We start from the raw sequence: 12,114 nt of genomic DNA, 5'->3' as shown, positions 1-12,114 counted from the left end.
ATATGATTTGAGTACATGAAAGCAATAAATTTGATGTTTACATAAGAAAAAAAGGATCAAAAATTTCAACCTTGTGTTATTGACTCTCTTGAAGTGATACCTAAAATTATTTTCATATGCTCAACATTGTATGGGATTCTGGTGAGCTATTATGCCTCTTCAAATGTTTTAAGAGTTTAATGTCTCAGACATGCTTGGTTTGGTTTCCCATAGAGATAAACCTCCAGTTTTAAGTCACTAGGATTCATAGAGGACTATCCAATTGATTACATCCTTCTTACACTACATTTAAAGTAGTGTTGTGACGTATTCACACATCGCCCCATTGCAAATGGGGACCCCTACCTTTTTGCTTTCTAGGGTTAGTTTAGTTTGCTTGGTTGCCTGGTCTTGGCTATTAGTCTTTGCATTGAAGGGTTGTCAGGGGGCTCATTAGGATAGCAGGCTCTTCTTGAGTCAGGTCAGGTCAATTGAGTGATTAGGGGTTATTTAGATCATTCCTAGGGTGTTTTTTGTGTACTATCTGATCGCACTTCAAGTTGCTAAATCAAACCTTGGTTGAATGCATAATGTCCTCCTAGGTCCCATCCCTTACATCAAGGACAAAGCGAATTCGCCTTAAGGAGTCTGGAATGTCATCCTGATCCTCAAATGTCCTGAAATTTGGCTAGGTCTGGAATGTCATCCTGATCCTGAAATTTGACTAAGTCTGGAAAATTGAAGAATCCTCCAAAAACTAGATTTTGCATTATAACTCCTGGAGGTCCGAAACTACTCTCAAACATCTTGACAATAAATATGGAATATAACTTAAAGTATAAGTACTTATACTTAAATGTTATATTCCATATATGAATCCTGACAGAGAGACTAACATGTCAAATTTCGCTCCAAACCCTTCCAAAGGGTCCAGAGCGAATTCCCTTATATCTCCCTTCTTGGTCTTACATAAACCTTGTCCTTATGGCGTAGGTGAGAGAGTATTGAGGTGTGAAACAAAGTGAAGTGATGAAAAGTAAGGAATTTGAGCATAATTGCAAATTTTGCTCCTGACCCTTCCAAAGGGTCCAAAGCGAAATTTTTTCAAGCTCCTGACCCTTCCAGAGGGTCCAGAGCGAAATTCCCCAAATAGCTTATTTCTAAACTAGGGACATCGAATGGTGGTCATACATGGCAAGGAAAGGTTTCAAAGAGAACAAGTCTAAAGCAAGATGAGTGAAAATGACGAAGAATTGAGCCTAAAAGAGCAAATTCGCTCCTGACCCTTCCAAAGGGTCCATAGTGAAATTTCCCAAAGGACCTAAGATTTCACCTAAATCATTGGATAGTTGGGTAAATTTGCATGACTATGGAAGGAAATGCATCAAGGATTGAGTCTAAGGCGAAGCCAAGTGGAAAAGAGGATGAATTGAGCCTAGAGGAGAAATTTCGCTCCTGACCCTCACAAAGGGTTCAGAGCGAATTCCTCCATAAGACATTCTACCTTGCCCAAAACCATGAACCAATCCTCGTCCCAAGCATTATTTAAGGCAAAGTACTTGTTTGGATAAGGAAATGTGGGAGATGAAGTCAAGATTTGAGCCTAAATGTGAATTTCGCTCTTGACCCTTCCAAAGGGTCCAAAGCGAAATTCTTGAATGACCTTAACCTTATTTCCTCACTAAGACCTTGAAGTAAACGCCAATTTGAGAGCAAGTTGACTTGATGATGATAGGAGAAGGCTTGAGAAGTTATATCCAAGGGAAGGAAAGGAGAAAGGAGGTGTGAAATGTGCTCAAAGACAAATTTCGCTCCTGACCCTTCCAAAGGGTCCAAAGCGAAATTTCCCATAACCCCTATTTGCTCCTTGTTATGACCAAGACTTTGACTTCTAAGGCATGGTTGGAAAGGTTTTGATGTATACTTGTCTTTGAAAGGTAGTTTGAGGCAATAAAGTGGTGAAAATCAACCCAAAAGACAAATTTCGCTCCTGACCCTTCCAAAGGGTCCAGAGCGAAATCCTCAACTTGACTCTCTTTTTTGCCTAATGCATTAAAAAGACCTTATTTTGAGTTAAATGGATGGAAAATTGACTTGATTGTGGTGAGAAGAAATTGGATAAATCAAGTTTGAAGTGAGTTGAGGAGAGAAGAAGTGTGGAATCAACCCAAATCATGAATTTCACTCCTGACCCTTCCAAAGGGTCCAGAGCGAAATTTCCCATAAGCATTATTTTCTTCCTTGTTTAGACCAAAATCTTTGTTCCTTGGACATAGTTGGGAGTGGATGGATATATTCTTGCCTTTTGAAGTGATTGAAAGTAAAGGAGATGAAGGATTTTAGCTAAAACACAAATTTTGCTCCTGACCCTTCCAAAGGGTCTAGAGCAAAATTCCTCAAAACACCTATTTTCTCCTTGTGTGAGGTCAAAACCTTAGTTCCTATGGCGTGGTTGAGGGTAGATTGGTGTATTTTTGCCTTGCAAGGTGGATTGGAGTTAGAGAAATGAAGGATTTTGTCCAAAAACTTGAATTTTGCTCCTGACCCTTCCAAAGGGTCCAGAGCGAAATTCTCAAAAACATCTAATTTGCTCATGTTTGTGATCAAGATATGGATTCCTAAGGCATTGGTGAAGAGTAGATTATTATATACTTGCCTCGAGAAGCAATTTGGAGCAAGGAAGGGATGGAATTGTGTCTTAATTATGAATTTCACTCCTGAACCTTCCAAAGGGTCCATAGCGAAATCCTTTGAACTCCCTGTTTTTCTCCTTGTTTGAGCTAGGCAAGAGGCTAATTGTGTGATCATGATGGGAGGAGGTTTGAAGGTTAAGTCCAAGATTGTGATATGTTGAAAATGAGGTCTAATTGAGCAAAATGCAAAAATCGCTCCTCACCCTTCCAAAAGGTCCAGAGCAAAATTCCTATAGGGCCTATCCCTAGAGAGGATCCTGAGCGAATTTCATTTTAATGTCTTCTTGTTGATGATTTAAGGTAAGAAATGCCATGTTAAGATAAATATATCATGTATACTTAATCATCTTTTGGTTTGTTTTGCAGATGGAGGAAGATCAGGCAAGGACAAGGGCGACCTATTCCAATCCCATCATCGTCAAGGACACTTCAAATGCATGGAGGAGGACTTCAAGTGTTCGAGAAAAGCATTGGGAGATTTCAAGTGTTCAAGGAGTTCCAAGCTATCCTCACAGACTTCATTCTACCATATGGAGAAGCCACAAGATATCGGAAGAAGGATCTTATATAACTTCAAAACGATATGAGCTACCAAAGGAGAAGGAAAGACTTGATAAAGAAGAAGGATTCATCAAACACATGGGAGTCATGGAGATATATCATTCATCACATCATGGACAGAAGAAGATCAACCAAGCATAAATGCAGGCAAGGTGGCGTCCCAATCACTATTCCTCCAATCAGATAGCTCCACCTCAGTGTGTCCAGATTCAATGTACCTAACTCACCGGTGATGGCACAAACTTCGGTGTACCTACCCCTGCTTCCTATTGGTCCACACTCATTCAATGTAATTTTCTCATTGGCTAAGGAAGTTTGTTATAACAAACCCTAATTAGGGTTTCCATCTTGTAATCCTAGCTGTTGATTGTAAATTGATCAGAGCCATTGAATTGTAAAGAGCTCTTTATATAAAGCTCTAGTTCTTCCTTTGTAAAGGTTAATAGTTGGTTAATAGAGGTTAGAATAGCTAAGAGTTAGTAGCTAGAATAGTGAATAGAATATCAATTATAGTAGATTAGGAAGAGAAGGCAAGAAATTGTTGCTTTGATTGTAAATAACTCCATTTCCATTGAAGATATGGTGAAATGTGGTGTTACTTTGCAATACGCATGGTCTCTTGTTGAATCTTCATTTTACATGGCGGTCAATTAGATTGAATGAAGGAAGTTATTGAATGCACTCGCGTGGAATCCGCCTAGTCCAAACCACTAGCCTCTTGCTGATTGTAAGTGCGCCCTGCGTGGTCAACTGGCATAGAATGAGCTTAACTTCAAGTCCTTACGCGTCTATTTTTCATGCATTAACTTGAATGGTGTTCAGTGTCTGATAGTGTACGATTTGAACATATTCGAAGCATTCCTTAGAAGATCGCACTGAGTTGGTGTTGGATTGTTCAACCTAATGGTGAGACCCAGCCCAGTAGGACTCCACCTAGTCATTCATCCATCTTCTCGCATTCTAGGTCTTAGAGTAGACTTTCTGAGCCCTATATCTTTTGATGTTTTTTTATCTTCCAGCCAGTAGATAGGACTTGAGTTCCAGCAAATCGGATGCTCAGGCATTTGAATGTAAGTCCCCCTTGTGATTCCAGCATAATCACATCACACCAACAGAGCTAAGATACCGGTTCTTCCCCTTTTGGCCTGGGTCCGAGTCTTGGTTCTTGCCCGGTCCTGGTTCTCCTTGGGTTCCTCTCGAGTCCTCCTTGGGTTCCCTATGGGTCCTGCCTCCTTGGGTTCTCTATGGGTCCTGCGTCGCAGGACCCACAGGGAACCCGACCACCTGGGAAGGACTCGGCTGGAACCCAGGTCGAACCCAGGAGGACCCGCGTGAACCCACGCCCGTGGTTTCCCAAAAATGGGGCCCATGGGTCAAAAAAACAATAAAAAACAATAAAAAAAGACTTTTTAAAATAGTTTTTTTATAATAAAACTCTAATTCGCCCCTTTATGACTTTTTAAAAAAGACTTGAAACTTGAATATTATCTTTTTTGCAAATTATGAATATGATATTAGACTTTAGTTATTAGTTTACTGATTACATTTGCGATATATGAATATTTATTGGCATTGGCAATTTATCATTTATCATTTATGTATGGAAAGTCACATTGCATATTTTATTTTTGTATGGATTGTATATATTGAACATATATATAATATATGGGTATGTATATATAATTAAAATATATATATATATGTACAGACGAACCCGTACCCGTACCCGTACCCAAGGATTTTTTTTTGTTTGCCGAATCCGAACCTGAACCGGTAACTTAGCAATAGAGCTTATCCACACACAGAGAATCTACATACCAGAACCTTGGATTTGCCTCGATTGATCCTTGGGCGAAATCTTCAGCATTTGAGGAAACTTTGTTCAAGAGAGGATAAGATACCTTGGTATTTTATTTTGTGTTCGCATGTGTATAAAAAACACATCAACAAGTAGCAAGAGTGTCGAGATACACTACAGTAATGTTGTCACAAATGTTCTTTCAAGATGGAGTCACCTTATTAGATCCCCAACATCTTATCCTTGACTAACCTTTTCATCATCCTTCTAGAGATAATCAGCATTTATGAGTAGTTATCTCTTTGGCAAATAGTATAATCATTCCTCTAAGGGTTAGTCTCTAGACTCTACTTGGCCCAAGCCTTCTTCGTGCTGCCCTTAGACACATCAATGGTGAGTCCCAAAGAAACGGGACTCGGACTCGACTTGGACTCGGCAAGGGACTCGGAGTCAGACTCGCTTCAGACTCGGCTGGACTCAGGAAAGTGAAAAACTCAAGAAATTTAGAGATTTTTAAAGATTTTGGACCCCAGTCTATGTCTGGCTAAGTCTGGCCGAGTCTGGCCGAGTCCAGACGAGTTTGGACCCCAGACTCGGCCGAGTCCGAGTCTGAGTTTGCTAGACTTATGGGGGGTGACTCGGACTCGGACTCGCCGAGTTTGGGCGATTTTTGGCGATTTTCGTTTCTCACTACACATGATTCTAAAGTTTAGCATCCCACAAAGCAATAAGATCTGTATTTACGAATTGGAAACTTGGGTGTACTCATCAATTTCTCTATCTACTATGAGATTTGAGGAAGATATAAATTCTTGTATGGGGATTGTGGATGTGTTCAACAGAGATTCCAGGAGAAGCACCACAAGGGACAGTAGGAAATGTTTCTGGGACAGCAGGGAACAAGAGGCATTTTTTCAGGGGATGTCAATTAAAAAAATAGGAAAAATTCTAAACACACAAGTAATTTCAATTATTCATATATAAGGTATTCATCATATACATCATTAGAGCTGAATTGAGAATTTACATGAGTCAACACACATTAACAATACTTCATTGCTATTCATTGTCAATGTGCATATATAGTATATATAAATTACAATAAAAAGTCCAAAGGCTACAAGTTAGAACTACAAAATGACAAGAACATAGTAAATCTACCACTGCACCTAATATTCATCATGTAACACTAGATCAGAATTGAAGTCTAAATCTAAATCACTCCCAACATGAGGAACTTCCTCATCTAATGGTACCCAACCAACCCCTCGAATGTCTCCTCATCAACATCTTCGAGATCAACATCCCAATGTGCAACTAAACTTTGGGGATACCTAAGAGTTTATCAATCATAGTTGCAAGACACTATGTGCAGCCACCAACTTCTCTAAGTGTCAAAAGGTAAGTCTATTCCTCTTTATAAAATAAATGAAGTTGTATGTAGACCAAATCCTCTCTATAGCAGATGAAGTAGCAACATGCAAAATTAGGAGACTGGCAAGCATCCTCAACTCCATGACATCCTTACTAGGACATGTTCAACAATCAAAAGGGTCATTTTGAGTTTATGTACCCCATTTGTCTTAGCCTCTAGTTTGTTGAATATTGAACTCCAGAGATTGACAAAGCCAATCCATTCTTGTCGAAGTAAAGTCGTCTTCTCAATACTATGCACCTTTTGAAGAACCTTCATCAACCCTTTCACCCTTTCATCATCAAAAGTGGGCACTCTCCAAAACTTTGGTGCATACCATTAAGAATTAAGAGCATAAGCTTAATAAAGAAAACAGTGTTCCATTGTCAAATCGATCTAATATGCTCCTCATATAGTCTCAAATCAAGGTCCCTACTATGAATAGCTTGCTCCATCTACAAAAGCATATTGTCAGAAGTCTCAAAAAATTCCCCTAGATTGGAGGAGAGTATATCTGTAGACATAATCGCATGCACAATGAATGATATGAAAGGGTGAAATATTCCTTTTCACAATTTTTTGAAAGTTCTCGAATTATAATGTTCCTTTTTTTCCTAATTTGGAGAAATTAAATAACAAATATTACCTGTAATAATTTTTTTTTATTTTTATTTTTTTCAATTTCCAACAACAATAAATACTGGTATGATCACAGCATAACAATGAACAAGTAATTGAATTTAAATAATGATAAAATAATAACTAGAACATGTTATTCCTGCGTTGATTTAATTCCTTGTCAATCTTCTCTTCCTGCAACACTGACCAGATAACTCCTATTTGCTTTAAACTCCCACAAATGATACGCAATCGCCTCCTTATTGGCTGGTTTGATTTAGTGCGCTAGTCACAAAAACCAAATGAAAATTTCTTGAAATTCCTCTTCACAGGCGCAAGAGTTGTTCCTGCGATTTCCTTTGGTTGTCTCTTCTACTTATCGTGTAAACTAAGCTAGCCAATATAAAATAAATATAACTTCCTGAACGCTGCATCATATTTTCCCTACGAAACCTAACTTACTTGAAAAGGGTGGTGTGCTGCTTTAAAGAAACACAATCAAAACTTCCATAGTGGCTCATTCAACAAACTTTATCATGCTCAATTACTGCGATTGGATTAGAGGATGTTTAAGAGTTGGTAATTAATATTTATTTAAAATCTTCCTTGAAGCTAGCAGCTAGAAAGCGATAGTGTTGCTATCACAAAAAACACACTTAATAAATTTATAACATTCAAATCTGTAGCTGTCAAAATAAAACCTATGATTCTTCTGTAGATTCCATTTGTTGATTAAGTGGTACGGCTGGCCCACGAAATGCTTAGGAGGAATGTGATTCTCATCCCATTTAACTTTTACCCCTTTCAAAAGGTGTGGCAGCTCAGCAACTTATTAATTTGTTTATGTCTTCCACAATACATGCGGCCTCCAAAATTCTACAGACCCTTAAAATAGTACGACCCTCTTTAATTTTCCAAACAGTATGGCTGAACACTGTGACCAGACAACAATTATAATAATTGAAAACTGGTACGGCGAAATTTATTAAAAACAATAATATCTGTATAATCTGTCTGTTTGCTTGAAACACAAATTTGACATATGAGTGAAGTCAACCGTGAGAATCAGAAGAGTTTCTATCTCTTGATCCCCAATTACCTTGAGAAGGTTTTCATCCTTCACGAAAAATGTTGAACCTAAGTTCTCAAACAGGCTTCCCAAATTTTGCAAAATGAAAGTTTTTCCTCTAATATTTTTCCTTGTATGCTTTTTCCTTAATATTCATCTCTCTTTCTTTTTTAATTATTAATTACTTATTTTATTTGAATATTCAATATTATTACTGTATGATTTCTTATTTGTTTTCTGGTCCAAGATAATAATAAATTAAGTGTCCCTTTCAAACTTAAACACTTTTGAACACTTACTAAATTATTATTAAATTATTCCCTGCAAATCCTCCCTCCAACCTACAAAAAATGAAGATAGGTTGTGGGTACAGCTGATTCCACTCCGTTCAAAAAAGGGGCATTGCAATGTATCTACAAACAAAATATTAACCTGGACAGGGTTTTTGTTGACCTGGACCAAGAAAAAGATTTGGGTAGTGAGGATACTTCGGGTCTGAGCAAGAGAACAAGGGCAAGTACGAAGAAGACTACTAATTTGCCTCAGGATATCCTGGAGTTGAGGGAAGCAGCCCAGAAGATGAACCGACTTAAAGCTGAAGCTGCTGAAACTTTAAAGAACCTGGGTTAGTGTTGTTTCTTCTGTTGGTGCTGTTGTGTTCTTCTGCTGGCGGTCTGCTGGTTTTTTGCTGATGTTGGGCTGGGGTTCTCTCTATGTGTCTTGTTTTTGTCAGTCCCGTTGTCTTTCTGATCTGTTCTGTTTTGTTGTGCTTTAAAGCTACATTTTATATAATCTTCTTGTAAAGGGTTTCGGATCCCTTCAAAACCTGGTTTTGCCTTAATGAAAAACAAAATATTAAAAACAATAATAAGACTCAGATTTTGTTTTTTAAAATCAAAAATTTAAAATATAATAAAAGCACAAAAAATCTGATTTAGTATAGTAATTTATCTCAAAGTGGAACACCAATCATCATCAAGGATTTTTTGCTTCACTATCTTCCTTCAGTTGTGCTAGCTTATAAAAAACTACCCCCCTCAAGATTTACCATCACTAAATGTAGAGCCACCTTAACCTCTTGCATCCGTTCTGACAAGATTAAGTAACAAGCATATCTACCTCAAGCAAATGAACATTTGTATATCTCTAGCTTCTACCTTCATTACCTTCACCCAATCTATCTTCCCATCATGTTTAGTGCAATATTTTAGGTGAGAACACAACATGAACTCGAAAAAAGGTGTTCGTTAGCACTCTCTACCAACATGTCAACTACTCCACAAACATGTACTTGGTCACACCAATAAAGCATTTGAAGTCTCAACCTCATCCATGGCCTATCTCAAGATCTGAAATTGGAAGTTTGCATCCTTGCACTTCCTTGTACAATCAATGGCTCTAAACAGTTAAAAGTCAACTGTAGATGTAACTATAAAATTGATAAGTGGTTGACATCTAATATCAGTCCATCCATCCATGATAGTCAAGAGTGATGTCCCCATCTTTAACCTAAATAATAAAAAGCAATGAAACACTTATGTGATCAAGCGTGGCAGACGTTGAACACCTCCAACCAGTTAGGAAATAGAATTTGATAAGTTTGTACATAGTATTTATGAAATTCAAGTAGGTAGTTGTATATTATATCACTGAAGATTGTAGCATGAAGACCTTATTGAGGAAAATCGTCTTATTCATGTGACTTCATGATTTTACTATCAAGGATTCAAGTAGAGCACAGAGAATAAGATCTAGTAGTGAAGACAAGAGATTTGATATGCTATCCACACATTCTCATAATCAACGGATGAAAGCTTTAAGAGCATACAGCATACTGAGCCCGCATGAAGTCAAGTATGATAAACTTGCTGATAACCCATCTTATACACAAATAGATCATGACCCTAACATCAATTACAATGATCCAATATGATCAATATAACTGACAGTAGATCCATCACCTGATATGTCCATAAGATGGTATCCCAACATCATCATCAAAACAGCATGAAGTATGATGCATACTGAAGCTGTGATCATAATATTGATGTTACACAGAAACTCATAAAGATCTCATCTGCATCGATCATGTACAAATCCATATCGGCATCATCCCTATAACATCTATCATACAAAGGAAAGATAATGGAGATGATGAGTAACATAGTCCAACAATCATCCATTAAATGTTATCACTGTGTAATGATTCCATCGAAGATGGTCAAGCATCATTAATAGATTAGATAAGAATCAGCAAGCATATCAATATTACCATAATTGCAGAGATCACTCCATAATTGCAGATTTGCCATTCCATAATCCCCAAAGCTAAATCAGAGACAGCAGAGATACTTCATCCAATCAGTTAGAGTTGCATATTGTAGATTTGAAAATATCGTATATTGATATTAATTGTAAGTTTCAGAACTGATATATGTTAATAGCAGATCATCAATTGTCCTTCTATTAAGTGGTATTTATTATCAGCAATATAAGATTCATAAGGATTTTGTGTTTTGATAAGAAAGAAGTCTCTTGCAATTGATTTATTAGTTAATTGTTCCCTTATTCCTAAACATATGCATAAGGGGACATTACAAGTGGTATCAGAGCTAATGAACCTGCTAGACTGTAGGGAAAACATTTCAGATGAGCAGAGGATGAGGACAGCTCAAGGGTTGGTGTCAGAATTGAAACAAACTCAATAATAAAACAGATCAATCCATTGCAGAACATAGACACGCTCAGAAGAGATTGGCTCAATTGTTAGACTTGCTAACACAAGTAAACAATAATAACAACCGTAATGGCAACAAAGGAGGCAATGTAGGAAATGGAGATTAATCCATCAACAATCAAAACTCCAAATAAGCGTATTCCTACAACAAGTTCGAGGTCAATAACACCGACATTCCCATCTAGAGTAGAACGTCAAGAAGGCAATGAACCTACGTTAGTTGATCTACAAGTTCAATTTCGACGAGATTGGATTAATGGAGGATTACAACATGATATGCCTCTAAGTGACTGCATAGATCTAAGGATGAAGTACTTGCCTAAAAGAGATAAAGATCCTCACCTTGACCTAAGAAGAAAGATCGGAAACTAGATTTGTCATACTTCGACGGTCCGGGAAAATCTACAACACAGCATTGAAAAAGTCCAAGGAAATGACCTTTGTGATTCTAATTCTACTCTTACTCTTCTCAAGAGTCGGGGATTGAAGAAGACATTCAAGAGATCAAGTCTATTGAAGACAAATTAGGCCAAAGGTCTCTTGCACCCTTTGTGTAATGTCCCCATTTTAGCCAGTTATCAGATGATGTGTCGTTAGCCTGTTTTGCCTTGGTCCTGAGGGCTAACTAGGACTTTACAGGGATCAGTGATGGATTTGGCCTAGGCATTTTTAGTTTCAGGCTAATCGGAGGTGTTTTTGCAAGGTTTCCAGATACTTACTATTTATAGTAAGTTAGCTGTGGCTCAGTGACTTGAAATTTTTGATGCATTTTTGAATGTCAGTATTTTGGTGATCTTAATTCGTCATCAGGTTTGCAAATTTTAACGAGCCATTAATTATTTGGGCTATTAAATTAAAAGATCCTAAAATTAAATTTAAATATTTAACTTTATTGATTATTAAATGCTGGGATTAATGTTTAAAGGGAAAAAATAAAAGTTCCCTTTCAATGAAGAGACATAAGGGGTTATTATTATTTTATTATAACATTATTTTATCCCACATTCTCGGTGCATTGGGAATCGTGCCCAAATGGAGTTATAAATAAGAGCTTTTATGGCTGGTTGTGACATCTTGGAAATTGTGTATCCTGGAATTCGTGATTTCTGGAGAAATTCTGGAAATTATTTTCAGCATTTGGGGATGTAATCCCTCAAGTGTGACATTTCCTACACCTGTGAGAGACCTGGTCTGGGAAATATTGGAAAACTAAATATTTTGTGCAGCTGGGAATGACACAGGAGG

The 12,114-nt window shown here is 37.5% G+C and overlaps 1 protein-coding gene across 2 annotated transcripts in view; it reads right to left on the bottom strand.

The window, feature by feature from the left end:
* The window catches only part of LOC131064891 (uncharacterized), a 158,694-nt gene that overhangs the window by 1,496 nt on the left and 145,084 nt on the right, over window positions 1-12,114 (bottom strand). The window lies entirely within an intron of this gene.

This window comes from Cryptomeria japonica, chromosome 5, assembly GCF_030272615.1.
Source record: "Cryptomeria japonica chromosome 5, Sugi_1.0, whole genome shotgun sequence".
Classification (NCBI taxonomy): domain Eukaryota; kingdom Viridiplantae; phylum Streptophyta; class Pinopsida; order Cupressales; family Cupressaceae; genus Cryptomeria; species Cryptomeria japonica.
This window is presented reverse-complemented; position numbering and strand designations above follow the sequence as displayed.